The sequence below is a fragment of the Rhinoderma darwinii genome, unplaced genomic scaffold (assembly GCF_050947455.1).
Source record: "Rhinoderma darwinii isolate aRhiDar2 unplaced genomic scaffold, aRhiDar2.hap1 Scaffold_466, whole genome shotgun sequence".
Taxonomy (NCBI): Eukaryota; Metazoa; Chordata; class Amphibia; order Anura; family Rhinodermatidae; genus Rhinoderma; species Rhinoderma darwinii.
In genome coordinates this window covers 15745-30182 of record NW_027464011.1, presented here as the reverse complement: position 1 = coordinate 30182, position 14438 = coordinate 15745, and the positions used below count along the sequence as shown (strand labels likewise).

Genomic DNA, 14438 nt, shown 5'->3' with positions numbered 1-14438 from the left:
CGGCCTTAGCATGGCGCACAATTACGCCCATTGTCGATCGCCTTCCTGCCACTGGCTGTCTCCCTATAGCAACAAGCAGCTTAAGCCCCAAAGGGCGATGCTGCAGGGCCGAGAGTTCAGCACTGGACGCCTCTGGTTAGCCACTTGAGCTTAGCCAAAAGGCCGAGAAGCGATAACCCGAACGGGCCGCGCGTTGCCCGAGCCTGCCCGATACTGCTGTTCAGCCCTTGCAGCGATTCAGCCTACTTCTAGGCAATTCCATGGGGCCCTGCAGGCTCACACACTCACAGCTACACGGGAGGTGAATAAAGGCCGGAGAGGAAGCCAGACAGGATTTGCTTCTTTTGCTTGTACCACAATGCAGTGCTGAAAGAGGAGGAATCTACATAAAAACGCCTTCCTGGCAACACCCAAATGCCCTGCTGCCATGCAGATAAACACTGGCAGCGGCAGCAAGTGCATGCCCACAGCCACCCCTTGTTCCTTCACACCTTGTATCAGCTGTAATCCAGTCCAGTCCAGTGCTGCCTGCTGAGCAGCACTGACCAACACTGCCTGGGCCCAGGCTTTTATCTCTGAGGCCCCATTATGATGTCAGAAACCTGGCTCTGGCTCCTCAGGGCTCCACTATGACACGTGCAAAGTTCCGTCTGAACTTTATATAAGACGGTGCGGCTCAGTCAGTCACTCAGTGTTGCCTGAGAGGGCAACACTGCAACAGCCGGCCGCAAGGCTGTCTTTTTTTGCACAGCTAGTTGCCTCCAGGAGGCCACAAGAGGGAGACAAGGGACTGCAAAATGGAAAATAAGCATCCACCAACTTTACAGACAACTTCTCCTTGCTCCTACAACCTCCATCCTTGCACAGTTTGTTATTCTTCTAGGTAACATAGTAACAAATCCAAATTGCTGCTCTCTTTGTAGGCAAGCAAGGCTTTGTTGCAACTGCAATTCTTACTCCTTCTTGAAATGTAGGGACGACAGTACATTCCATCACATCCATCTAGTGTACACAGGTAGGTCCATTGTGGCGGGCGGGCGGCTTTAATGGCTGTTTGCTGTTCCCCTACTCCACTCCACTATTTGACTGTGGTGCTGCATCAATCAGTGGCTGGCTCAGGTGCAGCTCTTTAACTTACCTAAAAGGGAGGGCGGAGAGAAGACAAGGAAGGTGAATGAGCTGTTCCAATGTGAAATGCCGGAAACACAGACACACAGACGACACAAAACAAGAGGTGGCAATGTATTCATTAATTGCATTTAATCAATTAGCTCATTATCACTCATGCATTGTCCAACAGGTGTTGAAATAATGGGATTAAAAGGGGAGATCCCTTCAGAAAGACAGAAACAATGGCAAACACAAAAAACACTTTTGGAATCTGATTTTAGTCAACACATAAGGGAAGGGTGCACCGGTCCTGGAAATACTGCAATACCAGGTCAATGCGTGGAGTGGACAGAGCAAGCTCTATTTCCATCTCCCTGTTCTAAAAATCCATTTAATATATGGTCCCCAGATAGGGGACGTATCAGATATTAAACTGATAAGAACAGATAAGGTTTCAACAAAGTTTTTTATTGGCAAAAATATTATATTTTACAGACTTTTTTTTAAAATTGAAACCACAAGATAAAATCAATGGCATAATACATAAATATTCATACATTTAAATGAATACAAAAGTAATAATAATAAGACCAGTAATACAGATGTTATAATAAAAGTACAGAACAATAGCAGGATAAAATTTATACAGGGCATAAAAGACATAAAAGAATAAAACCATTTTTATTTACAATGTTATGGTATTCCACATTTGCAAACACCACATGGATGTTGCTTCTTTTACCCCTAGCTGCTTTTTGTCCCTAAGATAATAAATGTACATTTCACTTAGGGCATATTTGACACAATTTTTAACATCAATAAAATCATGTTTAAAAAGCAGAATGTTCCTAACCTTCCAGATGGCATTCTTAAAACAGTTTAAAATGATCCAACAGACCATTTGCTGTTTAAAACTTGGGCAGTTAAAAAGACCATAAAACACGTATTCAAATTTAAGATCTTTAAGACCGCAGGCCCATTTCAACAATGGGCCTACCTTCCTCCAAACCTCCTGTGCATATGGGCAGTTCCAAAACAGGTGCATTACCGTCTCGTCGTCACCACACCTTTCTCTCGGGCACTTGGCTCTCGCCACCAGTCCTCGCCTATGCTGGAATTCACGGGTAGGGAGGCACTGGTGAACGATTGCCCAGGCAAGGTCCTTGTGCACATTTGCCATAAATTTCCCGAAAACGTTCCGCCACACCACCTTGGACCTTGCCTGTGAGAAATTTGAAACTGCCAGTGTATCCTCCTGCCGCCTACAGGAGAGTGACACTTTTTTCTGGTCCCCCAATATGTCAGGCTCCAATTCTTGGAGACCTAGGAGCCTGACAGTTTTTTCGAGCACCGCATATTGTTTTGGGGGACACAGAAGCACAGGAGAATTCAAAGGGACACGAAACCATCGTTTAAAAATCATGCCCGTAGCGTACTTTAAAAAGTAGCTAAAAATACCATCAGAATTATACATTTTAAAACAGAAGCAAAAGTATTTAATGTAAAAGAAGTTAAAAAGGTTAGGAACATCTCTCCCGCCATTGTCCTTACATCTGTACATAAAATCACGTTTTAGTTTTTCCATTTTGGAACCCCATAAAAACATAAAACAGATCCTGGTCACTTTTTTAATATATAAAATTGTTGGAGGGAAAACCATAGCTACATAAAGCATTATGGGTAATAAAACAGATTTAATTATTAAAACTTTTCCCTCCATGGTGAGATTTCTCAAATTCCACATTAAAACCTTTTTTTCCATTTTGGCAATTACTGAATCCCAATTGGGTCTCCCATCGTTTTCTTGATTAAAAACAATTCCTAAAATTTTTATCTGATCCTGCTGCATGTTAACTCCTGGTGTCACAGAGGAATCCCATACACCAGTATAAAAACAGTCACATTTATCAACGTTTAATTTAAAACCAGAGGCTTCACAAAAAAAGCCGGTGTTCCTCAATGCCCTTCTCATAGAAGCGGCGTCTGGGCATAGGATGGTGGCGTCATCCATATAGCCTAGGATTTTTACCTGGTTCCCCCTTCCTCCAGGTATGGGCACGCCTCTGATGACTTTATCATCTCTTATTAGGGTGAACAGAGGTTCAATGGCACAAATAAAAAGGAGCGGAGACAACGGGCACCCCTGTTTCACCCCTGATAAAAGAGGAACACCTTTAGTTAAAAATCCGTTGATAGAAATTTGGCTAAAACAGGATCGATATAAAAGCTTAATACGTGTTAAAATAATTTCAGGAACAGCCATCTTTTTAAGAACCATAAAAAGATATTCATGGGAGACCCGGTCAAAAGCCTTCTCGAAATCTAAGGATAAAATAGCAAGGCTTTGACCCCTTTCTTTAAAATACCAAATGATGTCACGTAAAATATTCAGGGACTCAGTAATTGACCTCCCAGGTACCCCACATACCTGGTTTGGATGGATTAATTTATGAATAAAAGGTTTAAAACGGATTGTTATTAGTTTAGCTAAAATTTTACAATCAACGTTTAAAAGAGTAATAGGGCGCCAGTTTTTTAACTGGTCCTTCTCACCTTTTTTAAAAATTAAGGACACAATCCCCCTCCTCCAGGAAGGGGGCAGCTCTTCAGTAATAAAAACTTCCTTATACAATAAAAACATGTCATTCTTTAAAATTTCCCAAAAAGCATGATAAAATTCGATGGGCAGACCATCTTCCCCAGGAGCTTTCCCATTAGAAAAACTTTTAAAAGCAAATAAAAGTTCCTCCAAGGTAATATTACGGGATAAAACTTCCTGGTCTAAAATATCTAGCTTGGCATCAAGGGAATTAAGAACATGTTCTAAAAAGGAAGGATCAATATTTTTCTTGTTAAAAAGAGATTGGTAGAAATTAAAAGCAGAATTTAAAATGCCGACCATAGTGGTTTCTCCTTCAAGGTTTAAAATGACATCTCGTTTATCCATTACCTTTTTGAAGAAGAACCGGGAACACTTCTCGCCATCCTCGAGGTACTTTACATGTGAATTAAAAATTATTTGTTTCCCTTTCTCTTCTATGGCATGTTTTATTTCAGCTTTAAGATTTAAAATATCATCATCAACATCCATACCAATCTCCTTCAATTTAAAAAGTACATGTAAACGTTTATTAAGAACATAAAACCATTGTTTTTTCTCTTTTGCTTTCTTCTTACCTGCTCGAATAAAAAAAGCTCTGATTTTGGGTTTAATGCCCTCCCACCAGTGTAGCATAGGCTGACTGGGCGCTCTATGGGACTGCCAACACTGGTAGGTCCGCACAAACTCCTCTTTAATGATGGGGTCCTCCAGGAGTGTGGTGTTTAGTCTCCAGGGACCCCTACAAGCTTTTTGCTCTCCCTCTAGCTCCAGGTGCACCGAAAGGAGCTTGTGATCAGATAAAATATTTGTTAAAAGCAAACATTTTTTGGGAATAAAACTATTAGAAGTGAAAATAAAATCAATTCTGGAGCTCACTCTTCCATTGGACCAGGTGGGGCCTGGGTCCGCAGGCAAGAGTTCCCTCCAGCAATCTTTCAATTTAAAATCACCAATAAAATTCTTGAGCAGGTAAGAAGTACGGTCAATTTTTCGATTAAAATCCCCACCCTGCCGGTGTTCTCCATCACGTACACAGTTAAAATCACCACCCACCAGCAGGGGGGTAGACCCAACACAAAACAATGGTAAAATCTCTAATAGTTCTGCCCTCTCCTGTTTGGTAGGAGGGGCATAAACGTTTAAAACACGAATTAAAATTCCATTAAAAAGCAAATGTATTAAAATAGCTCTGCCGGGCATGATTTCAGTCACTGTTTGGATGGAGATAAAACGACCTCGGCAGAGCAATCCAACCCCCGCAGAGCGACAGTCATTTCCACCAGACCAGACTGAGGGGCCTAGTTTCCAGTCCATCTTTAAATCTTGATATTCCAAGTCATTAGGGATTCCACATTCTTGAAGCAGGCAAAGGTCAAAGTCCACAGTCTCTAAAAATGAAAATAAAGCAGTCCTGCGGACAGGGCTCTTTAGGGACCTCACATTTAGTGAGGCGACTTTGATAGGAACCAACATAGTCTTAGTTGAGGTCAGAGTCCGAACCAGAAGAGTCGTACTCGGAGATCAGCTGCGAGTCTGGACCCCCTTTTTGAGGGGTCAATAAATCTTGGATGTTGGTAGGGTCAGAGCCAGATACGTGGGCGGCTCCAACCCCCACACTGCTCTCATCCGAACTCCGATAGGCAGCTTTCCTCCGGACTCCTCTTCCTCTCGCTGTCTCTTTGCAGAATGGCTCCTATCCATCTCCTCGAAGTCGCTCTCACCCATCTCTGGCCCCTGGCTGAAGATATCGCTGATGTCCTTACTGGGCAGCTGCACAGGGGCCTGTGAGGTCCCATCACTCTTGGCAACCTTTGCCTGCTTACGGGGAGCCTTCATCGCAAGCCCCTCCACAACCGCAGTGGAGGAACTTTGCTCCGACCCCCCCGTTGACCGGTAATGGTCAAAACGAGGCTCCAATCCAGCATATTTTAGGGTTTTCTTAATGGAGCCCTCGTCTGACACAGAGTGTCTCCGCTCCATGCCCACACTCTTGGGACAGGCGTCAGGTCCTACTGCAGAACCTACGGAGCCACGACGCCTGTCGCTAACCACTGCCTCAACAGGGTCCACTGCAGGCGGAGCAGAGGACCTGTTTGCAGAGGTGCCGGTCAACTTATGTCCAGCAGAGTCAGAATTCCTCCTGCTCTGCCTGGACCCGGTGGAATCCCTATGGCCGTCCCTCGAGGCTGACATCGGTGGGCCCCCCGATGGAGCTGTGAAGGACTTTGGCCTGGACCCCTCAGTCGTCAATGCTCGTTTTGGGGCATTACCAGCGGCGTCTGCACATGTTGCAAACTGCCGCTCTGGCCCTGGTCTGGGTGGCCCAGATTTCGCTCTGCGGGGGCAATCTTTAAAAGCATGCCCAGTCATGCCGCACAGATTGCACAACACCTCGGAACTGCATTTTGCCGCCACGTGTCCAACCTGGCCACACCTGTTACACTGCACCACATGGGGCCGGTCACAATGTTCTCTGGTGTGGCCATATCTCAAGCAGTTCCGGCAGGCTATTGGCATCTGGGGGTAAAATAAGAATCCTCGATTCTTCCCAATGGCAAAGTTCTGGGGTGGGTGATGTAAGCCTCCAATGCCATTGGGATCCTGGCGGAACTTCACCCAATATTTCCTTTTGCCGTTCCAGAAGCTCTGGGTGTTCAAGATTTTGTGTGAGAAGCGGACCTCCCTGCAGTAACGACTGAGGAAGGTTTCAATGTCACACTCTGAGACAAATGGACTGAACATGCACATCACGAGCGGGACTTCTTCCTCCCCGTAGAGGAATAAAAAGTTCAGTCCATTTAGCCGCTCCTCACTCTGGTCCGCATCAGACAATCTTTTGTGCATGTTGTCGCAACATGCCGCGGCCGTAAAGGATATGGTGTACCGACCGCGGCTTTCCTGGTCATTGAGACACAGGATGTCCGCCCGCTTGAGCCCCAGGAAGTCCAGCAGAATCACCTCCACAATGAAGCGAAGGTTCTTCCGCTGGCGATGGCCTTCTTCCACCTCGATGCGGACGGACTGGCGCAACCGGGTGTCCCCGGATGCAAATCCAAATGTAAATGGCATTTTCAGTGCCTGGGGGCTAAGCCTGTCCCTTATAGCAGCAAGGGCTCAGATTCCACAATTAAGTGGAACCCTCCCCCAAGGCCAAGGATTAGGGTACCCCAGACACCTACGAAGCCCGATAAACGCCCTCGGAACGCTCTTAGAAAAACGCCTCAAGGCCGGTTGACCTCTTGGGTAAGGCGCGATCGCAACTCGTTGTCCGGGGGCTAAGCCCACTCCCCAAATAGCAGCAAGGGGGTGAAGTCTCTCTGTGAAAAGAGACGATCCCCCAAGGCCAAGGAGCAGGGTACCCCGGACACCTCCCAACAAAACCAGATGCAGAAATACTACACCTGATCTTGCCAAAAGGCCGAGAAGCGATAACCCGAACGGGCCGCGCGTTGCCCGAGCCTGCCCGATACTGCTGTTCAGCCCTTGCAGCGATTCAGCCTACTTCTAGGCAATTCCATGGGGCCCTGCAGGCTCACACACTCACAGCTACACGGGAGGTGAATAAAGGCCGGAGAGGAAGCCAGACAGGATTTGCTTCTTTTGCTTGCACCACAATGCAGTGCTGAAAGAGGAGGAATCTACATAAAAACGCCTTCCTGGCAACGCCCAAATGCCCTGCTGCCATGCAGATAAACACTGGCAGCGGCAGCAAGTGCATGCCCACAGCCACCCCTTGTTCCTTCACACCTTGTATCAGCTGTAATCCAGTCCAATCCAGTGCTGCCTGCTGAGCAGCACTGACCAACACTGCCTGGGCCCAGGCTTTTATCTCTGAGGCCCCATTATGATGTCAGAAAGCTGGCTCTGGCTCCTCAGGGCTCCACTATGACACGTGCAAAGTTCTGTCTGAACTTTATATAAGACGGTGCGGCTCAGTCAGTCACTCAGTGTTGCCTGAGAGGGCAACACTGCAACAGCCGGCCGCCAGGCTGTCTTTTTTTGCACAGCTAGTTGCCTCCAGGAGGCCACAAGAGGGAGACAAGGGACTGCAAAATGGAAAATAAGCATCCACCAACTTTACAGACAACTTCTCCTTGCTCCTACAACCTCCATCCTTGCACAGTTTGTTATTCTTCTAGGTAACATAGTAACAAATCCAAATTGCTGCTCTCTTTGTAGGCAAGCAAGGCTTTGTTGCAACTGCAATTCTTACTCCTTCTTGAAATGTAGGGATGACAGTACATTCCATCACATCCATCTAGTGTACACAGGTAGGTCCATTGTGGCGGGCGGGCGGGCGGGCGGCTTTAATGGCTGTTTGCTGTTCCCCTACTCCACTCCACTATTTGACTGTGGTGCTGCATCAATCAGTGGCTGGCTCAGGTGCAGCTCTTTAACTTACCTAAAAGGGAGGGCGGAGAGAAGACAAGGAAGGTGAATGAGCTGTTCCAATGTGAAATGCCGGAAACACAGACACACAGACGACACAAAACAAGAGGTGGCAATGTATTCATTAATTGCATTTAATCAATTAGCTCATTATCACTCATGCATTGTCCAACAGGTGTTGAAATAATGGGATTAAAAGGGGAGATCCCTTCAGAAAGACAGAAACAATGGCAAACACAAAAAACACTTTTGGAATCTGATTTTAGTCAACACATAAGGAAAGGGTGCACCGGTCCTGGAAATACTGCAATACCAGGTCAATGCGTGGAGTGGACAGAGCAAGCTCTATTTCCATCTCCCTGTTCTAAAAATCCATTTAATATATGGTCCCCAGATAGGGGACGTATCAGATATTAAACTGATAAGAAAAGATTTTTATTTTTTTTTATTAAACTCATCAGTTTATATACTATCCGCATCTTATTTCACATAAAAGCTACTTCATACTGCGGTTAGACCTTACATCATATGAGTCATATCAAAAATGTATTTCTTTACATACATTAACAATACAGGTTCCATTTTTTAACATTCCACATACCTTCAGCCTTAACCTCACCCCACCTTTTCTTGTCATAGAGGTACACAGTATGCAGCCTGGATAAAAACAGTTTGACAGCATCGTTTGGGGTTAAAACAGTCTTCCTAAAAATAATTAGATTTCTTGCATCCCAGACAGTTTCTTTGAAAATAGCAAAGACAATCCAATAAATACGTACATTTTCAAATTTTGTAAAATCACATCCAATCAAAATATTTTCATAGCTAAAAGCATTAGATTTCAATAAGAATATTAAGAGCCGGTTTAAAAGTGATAAAACCTGCTTCGTAAAATTACAACTCCAAAATAGATGTTTTACATCTTCAATACCTCCGCAGCCACTCCTGGGACAGACCTCTGATACTCCCACACCTCTTCTCTCGAGGAGAGACCTTGTTGGAAGACAGTTATGTAAAGTCAACCAAACCACATCATGTTGTCTATTAGATACTCCAGGTGTCTTAAAGAGCTTCCAAACTCTAGCGGATTGTGTATTATTTGCAAAAGGAACCTCACATAAAACCTCGTTATTTCTAACTAAATCAATAATTTTCTTCTTGTCAAGGTCACCTGCGGTACCCAGATTAAAACGTACATAAAAGGATTTTAAGATGACATAAAATACAGGCAGTTTCCAGGATATCGGCCGTTTTAAATCTCTTACGCACCATTTCCATTTCACCATCAACCATCCCGCCAGGTAACGTATCATATCTGCCGCTCTGTTTTCCCCTTTCACAGTTTTAAGAATCAACAATAAATAGTGCAGATTTAAAAACACATCAATATTAGGAAAATCATACCCTCCCAAAATCGTTTTCCTCATGACCACCTCCCGTCTTAGTTTCTCCATTTTGGAGTTCCAGAAAAATACGAATAATTTCCTAGTAATTCTTCTTACCCACAACTTATTGGGAGGGAAAATTACAGCAACATACAACAGTAAAGGAAGGATTACCGACTTTATTACCAATACTTTCCCTTTCAGGGACAGGCTTCTCAATTTCCAGAAGGCAAGCTTCTGGTCTACTTTAGCCTCTAATAGAGAGAAACTGTGTTTACCCTTGAGATCTCTCTCAAAGGTAACTCCAAAGACTTCAATCTTATCTGTCTGCATCACTCTGTCCACCTTCACTTGTACCTGCTTGCCAAAGTTACACAACTGACATTTGTCCCAGTTGACTTTCATCCCTGATATTGCACAAAAGATCCTAAGATGTAAGTTGGCTCGATTAAGATCGGCCACCGAGGTACACACAAATACTGCGTCATCCATGTATCCTAGTGACTTGACCTGATGCCCATCGCCTCCCGGAATAAAACAACCAGATATTTTTTTATCATTTTGTAAACTAATAAACAAAGGCTCCATAACACACACAAATAAAATGGGTGAGAGCGGGCACCCTTGCCTCACACCGGATTTAACCTTAATGGAGGGACTCACATTCCCATTAATTAATACCTGGCTCTCTACCCCATTATACAGCCCTTGGATCATCGTCATTAGTTTTGCAGGTATTCCCATCCTCTTCAATACTGCGAACATAAATCGATGAGAAACTTTGTCAAACGCCTTTTCCAGGTCAATTGACTCCAATATCAAAGATATATCCACCTCGTTTGCATAAAATATCAGATCACGCAATAACAGCAAATTGTCCGATATCCTACGCCCAGGGACAGCGCAAGTTTGATGCATACCAACCATGTATTTTACCACCTGACTCATCCTTCCTGCAATGATCTTTGCTAATAACTTATAGTCAGTATTCAAGAGGGTGATAGGACGCCAGTTCTTCATTTCCCTCCTATCTCCCTTCTTATGAATCAAAGTCACCACTCCCTGCCTCATTGAGGTTGAAAGCCCCCCACTATCAAATGCATATCTCAGAACTTTCACCACCTGTTCCTTGATAAAAGACCAGCATTCTTGGTAAAATTCAACCGGGAGCCCATCACACCCTGGGGTCTTATCTTTAGCCATGGCGTCCATACTTTTTTTAATTTCTGACTCACTAATATCGCTAGACATATTTTCTATATCTTCAAGCAAGATATTATTCTCCACGTTTTTACAGTAGTCATAAATCTCATTATCACATGCCGCCTCATCCACTCCAAACAATGATTGATAAAACCTACAAACCTCAGTAGTCATTCCCTTGCCACAAACTTCTCCTGTAGGTGTTAAAACTGAGGAAATGATCCCTTTTGCATTAAAAGTTTTTTTAAAAAAAATACCTCGAACACTGTTCGTTTTCCTCCAAATGCCTTATCTTTGATTGGAACACAATCTGCCTCCCTCGATCCATCAAACCTTTCTTTATCTCATCCTTTATGATTTTTAAGTCCTCCTCCACATCACAACCTGCATTTTTAAACTTCTGGAGAGTCTCCAACTTCCTCGTCAAACGGGCTTCCTCTTCCCTCCTCTCTTTTGCCTTCCTGATACCTATTCTTTTAAGGAGGGAAACCATCTGTTCTTTTGCCCAATCCCACCAAACCAACAAATCTGCATAATCAGATTGTTTCTCAACACAAAATTGAAATACCTTTTTTAATTCCTGCAATACGTCAACCTCCTGCAACAAGCTTGTATTTAGTTTCCACAACCCCCTTCCAAACCTGAGAGACTCATTAAAACAAAATTCAACAGAAACCATTTTATGGTCTGAAAAACTATTTCTCTGATGTCTGCAATTCCTAGTTTTTATACCTTCAGAGGCAAAAATAAAATCAATTCTGGATTTGGCCCTTCCACTTTCCGCCAGGTAAGTATATTTATCCTCTCCGTCAATCGATACTCCAGCATCCTGATATCTCAAATCTAAAATAAGCTGATTTAAAATTTTAGAAGAAAAGTCCAATTTTACCTCTGCAACACTTTCTCTATCCCCTACTACTCTGATACAATTAAAATCCCCTGCAACAATTGTAAAAGCACGACCAGGCATATATAATTTAAGTGTCTCAAAAAAGGAAATTCTAGCCTGCTTCTCAGCAGGAGCATAAATACTAAAAACCCTAATTTTATGACCTAAAAAAACACAGTCTAAAATTATAAAACGACCTGGTACAATAATTCTAAAATCACTCACTGTAACATTATTATTCTTAAGGAGAATACCCAATCCTTCATTCCGATTTTCACCACCGACCGACCAAAAGGATTTCCCACAATTCCACTCAGCTTCAGCTGGAGCGATCTGAATAGCACACTCCTGTATGCAAATTATGTCAGCATTAACATTTTTTAATTGGTCAAGAATTGCTGCCCTTCTAAATTCAGATCCTATACTCCTAACATTAAGGGAAGCTACTATCAATGCCATTATAAGGATAAAAGCAAGTTTTATACAATACTTAGCCATTATAATTTTAATCTATACTACTTTTTAAACTGACTAGTCTTTTTTAACTTCTCAACATCATCTTTTTCCAGATATTCAATAACAAGCGAACCTGGAGATTCAAAACCTCCACCGTCCCCTGAGAAGGAAGGCATTGCCTCTACAGATAAGCATGCATACCTATTGGCATGATCAAACCTTGGCTTTTTCAATACTGCCCTCACAGGTCTTTCATCCTCACCAGAGGCTCTCTTAGTACTCCTTTGTCCAGGCGTTAGCAAGTCATCTGAATCAACCTCATCCAGGTCAGGGAGACTAACGGGGCTCACCACACCCAAATCACTTTCAGCTGCCACCTGAGAAAACTCATCCATCATTACCTCCAAATCACCAATTGCACATTGTGCCTCCTGCGGAAGGTCTAATGCCTGCTCCACTGTAGGAACAGTCTCCATGTGGACTAGCTCACACTCCCCACTGTCGGGAGGGAGCCCCACTCCTGCGGTATCCACAAAACCCACATTTCCGAGCGATTGGGGTTCTCCAGCCTCAGCGAAATCAGCCGATGATGCCCCAATCCCTGCATCAGTTTGCCGCAGTTTGGCACCAGACACCTCCACATTTGGCACCCTGCGTCTTACATTTCTCCTGGCAGCTTGAGCATAAGTAAAAACCTCCCCATGCTCAGGGCATTTCCTAGCCATGTGTCCAGCCAACCCACACAAGTCACAAACTCTTGCACTACCACAATTAGCAGCCTTATGTGAAGAACTCCCACAAATCCTGCACACCTCCCCCTTCACACACCTGTCCTTAGTATGACCATATCTACTGCAATTCCTGCAAAACTCTGGCTGTCCTCTAAAGAAACAAAACCCTCTCTCCCCAGTTATAGAAAATGAAGCAGGTGGACATAAATATCCCTCCAAAGCATTCTTGTCTTTTTTAAACACCACCAAGTACCTCCTTTTACCATTAGGTATACCATATGAGTTTTTTAGTCTCTCTCCAGCAGAAATTTCCTCACAAAACCGCCACAAGTATGCTTTTAAAAGTTCCTCAGAAAATCTTGTGTTGTACATATGCACAATCAGGACCCTTCTTGCTTGCTTGAATAAAGGTTCAATATCCACTTTTTTCAAAATCTCTGCAGTACTTAGTCTGATTTTCTCCATTGCATCCATGCACATGTATTCATTTGTTAAAGTCATATCAAAAGTACCTTGATTAGGAAAATCCTGCAGGCTCTCCACATCCGATGCACGAAGCTTCAACACGCCATAAATGATCTCCTCCACGATTTCTTTTAACGAAATTTTCTTTAGAAAAGCAGGCTTTACCTGAAAACGGATCGTGTCCTCCGCCCCTCGAACCGCCATGTCGTCGTCCTTCGCACCTCCAAGATCCCAACTCGTTTACCCGGGGCCCCCACAAGGAGGACCCCAAAGAAGCCTTCTGACCTGATCCAATAAGGTTTCCCCTACCAGATCGTAGCCAAAAGGCCGAGAAGCGATAACCCGAACGGGCCGCGCGTTGCCCGGGCCTGCCCGATACTGCTGTTCAGCCCTTGCAGTGATTCAGCCTACTTCTAGGCAATTCCATGGGGCCCTGCAGGCTCACACACTCACAGCTACACGGGAGGTGAATAAAGGCCGGAGAGGAAGCCAGACAGGATTTGCTTCTTTTGCTTGCACCACAATGCAGTGCTGAAAGAGGAGGAATCTACATAAAAACGCCTTCCTGGCAACGCCCAAATGCCCTGCTGCCATGCAGATAAACACTGGCAGCGGCAGCAAGTGCATGCCCACAGCCACCCCTTGTTCCTTCACACCTTGTATCAGCTGTAATCCAGTCCAGTCCAGTGCTGCCTGCTGAGCAGCACTGACCAACACTGCCTGGGCCCAGGCTTTTATCTCTGAGGCCCCATTATGATGTCAGAAAGCTGGCTCTGGCTCCTCAGGGCTCCACTATGACACGTGCAAAGTTCCGTCTGAACTTTATATAAGACGGTGCGGCTCAGTCAGTCACTCAGTGTTGCCTGAGAGGGCAACACTGCAACAGCCGGCCGCCAGGCTGTCTTTTTTTGCACAGCTAGTTGCCTCCAGGAGGCCACAAGAGGGAGACAAGGGACTGCAAAATGGAAAATAAGCATCCACCAACTTTACAGACAACTTCTCCTTGCTCCTACAACCTCCATCCTTGCACAGTTTGTTATTCTTCTAGGTAACATAGTAACAAATCCAAATTGCTGCTCTCTTTGTAGGCAAGCAAGGCTTTGTTGCAACTGCAATTCTTACTCCTTCTTGAAATGTAGGGATGACAGTACATTCCATCACATCCATCTAGTGTACACAGGTAGGTCCATTGTGGCGGGCGGGCGGGC

The 14438-nt window shown here is 44.4% G+C and overlaps 2 non-coding genes across 2 annotated transcripts; both read right to left on the bottom strand.

Annotated features, from left to right (window-relative positions):
* Positions 1-1404: 1404 nt before the first annotated feature.
* LOC142718402 (U2 spliceosomal RNA) lies at positions 1405-1596 on the bottom strand. The gene has a single exon (XR_012872523.1). It is a non-coding gene; the product is annotated as a U2 spliceosomal RNA (small nuclear RNA).
* Positions 1597-8380: 6784 nt separating this feature from the next.
* LOC142718417 (U2 spliceosomal RNA) lies at positions 8381-8574 on the bottom strand. Its single transcript, XR_012872535.1, has one exon. It is a non-coding gene; the product is annotated as a U2 spliceosomal RNA (small nuclear RNA).
* Between the last annotated feature and the right edge of the window lie 5864 nt (positions 8575-14438).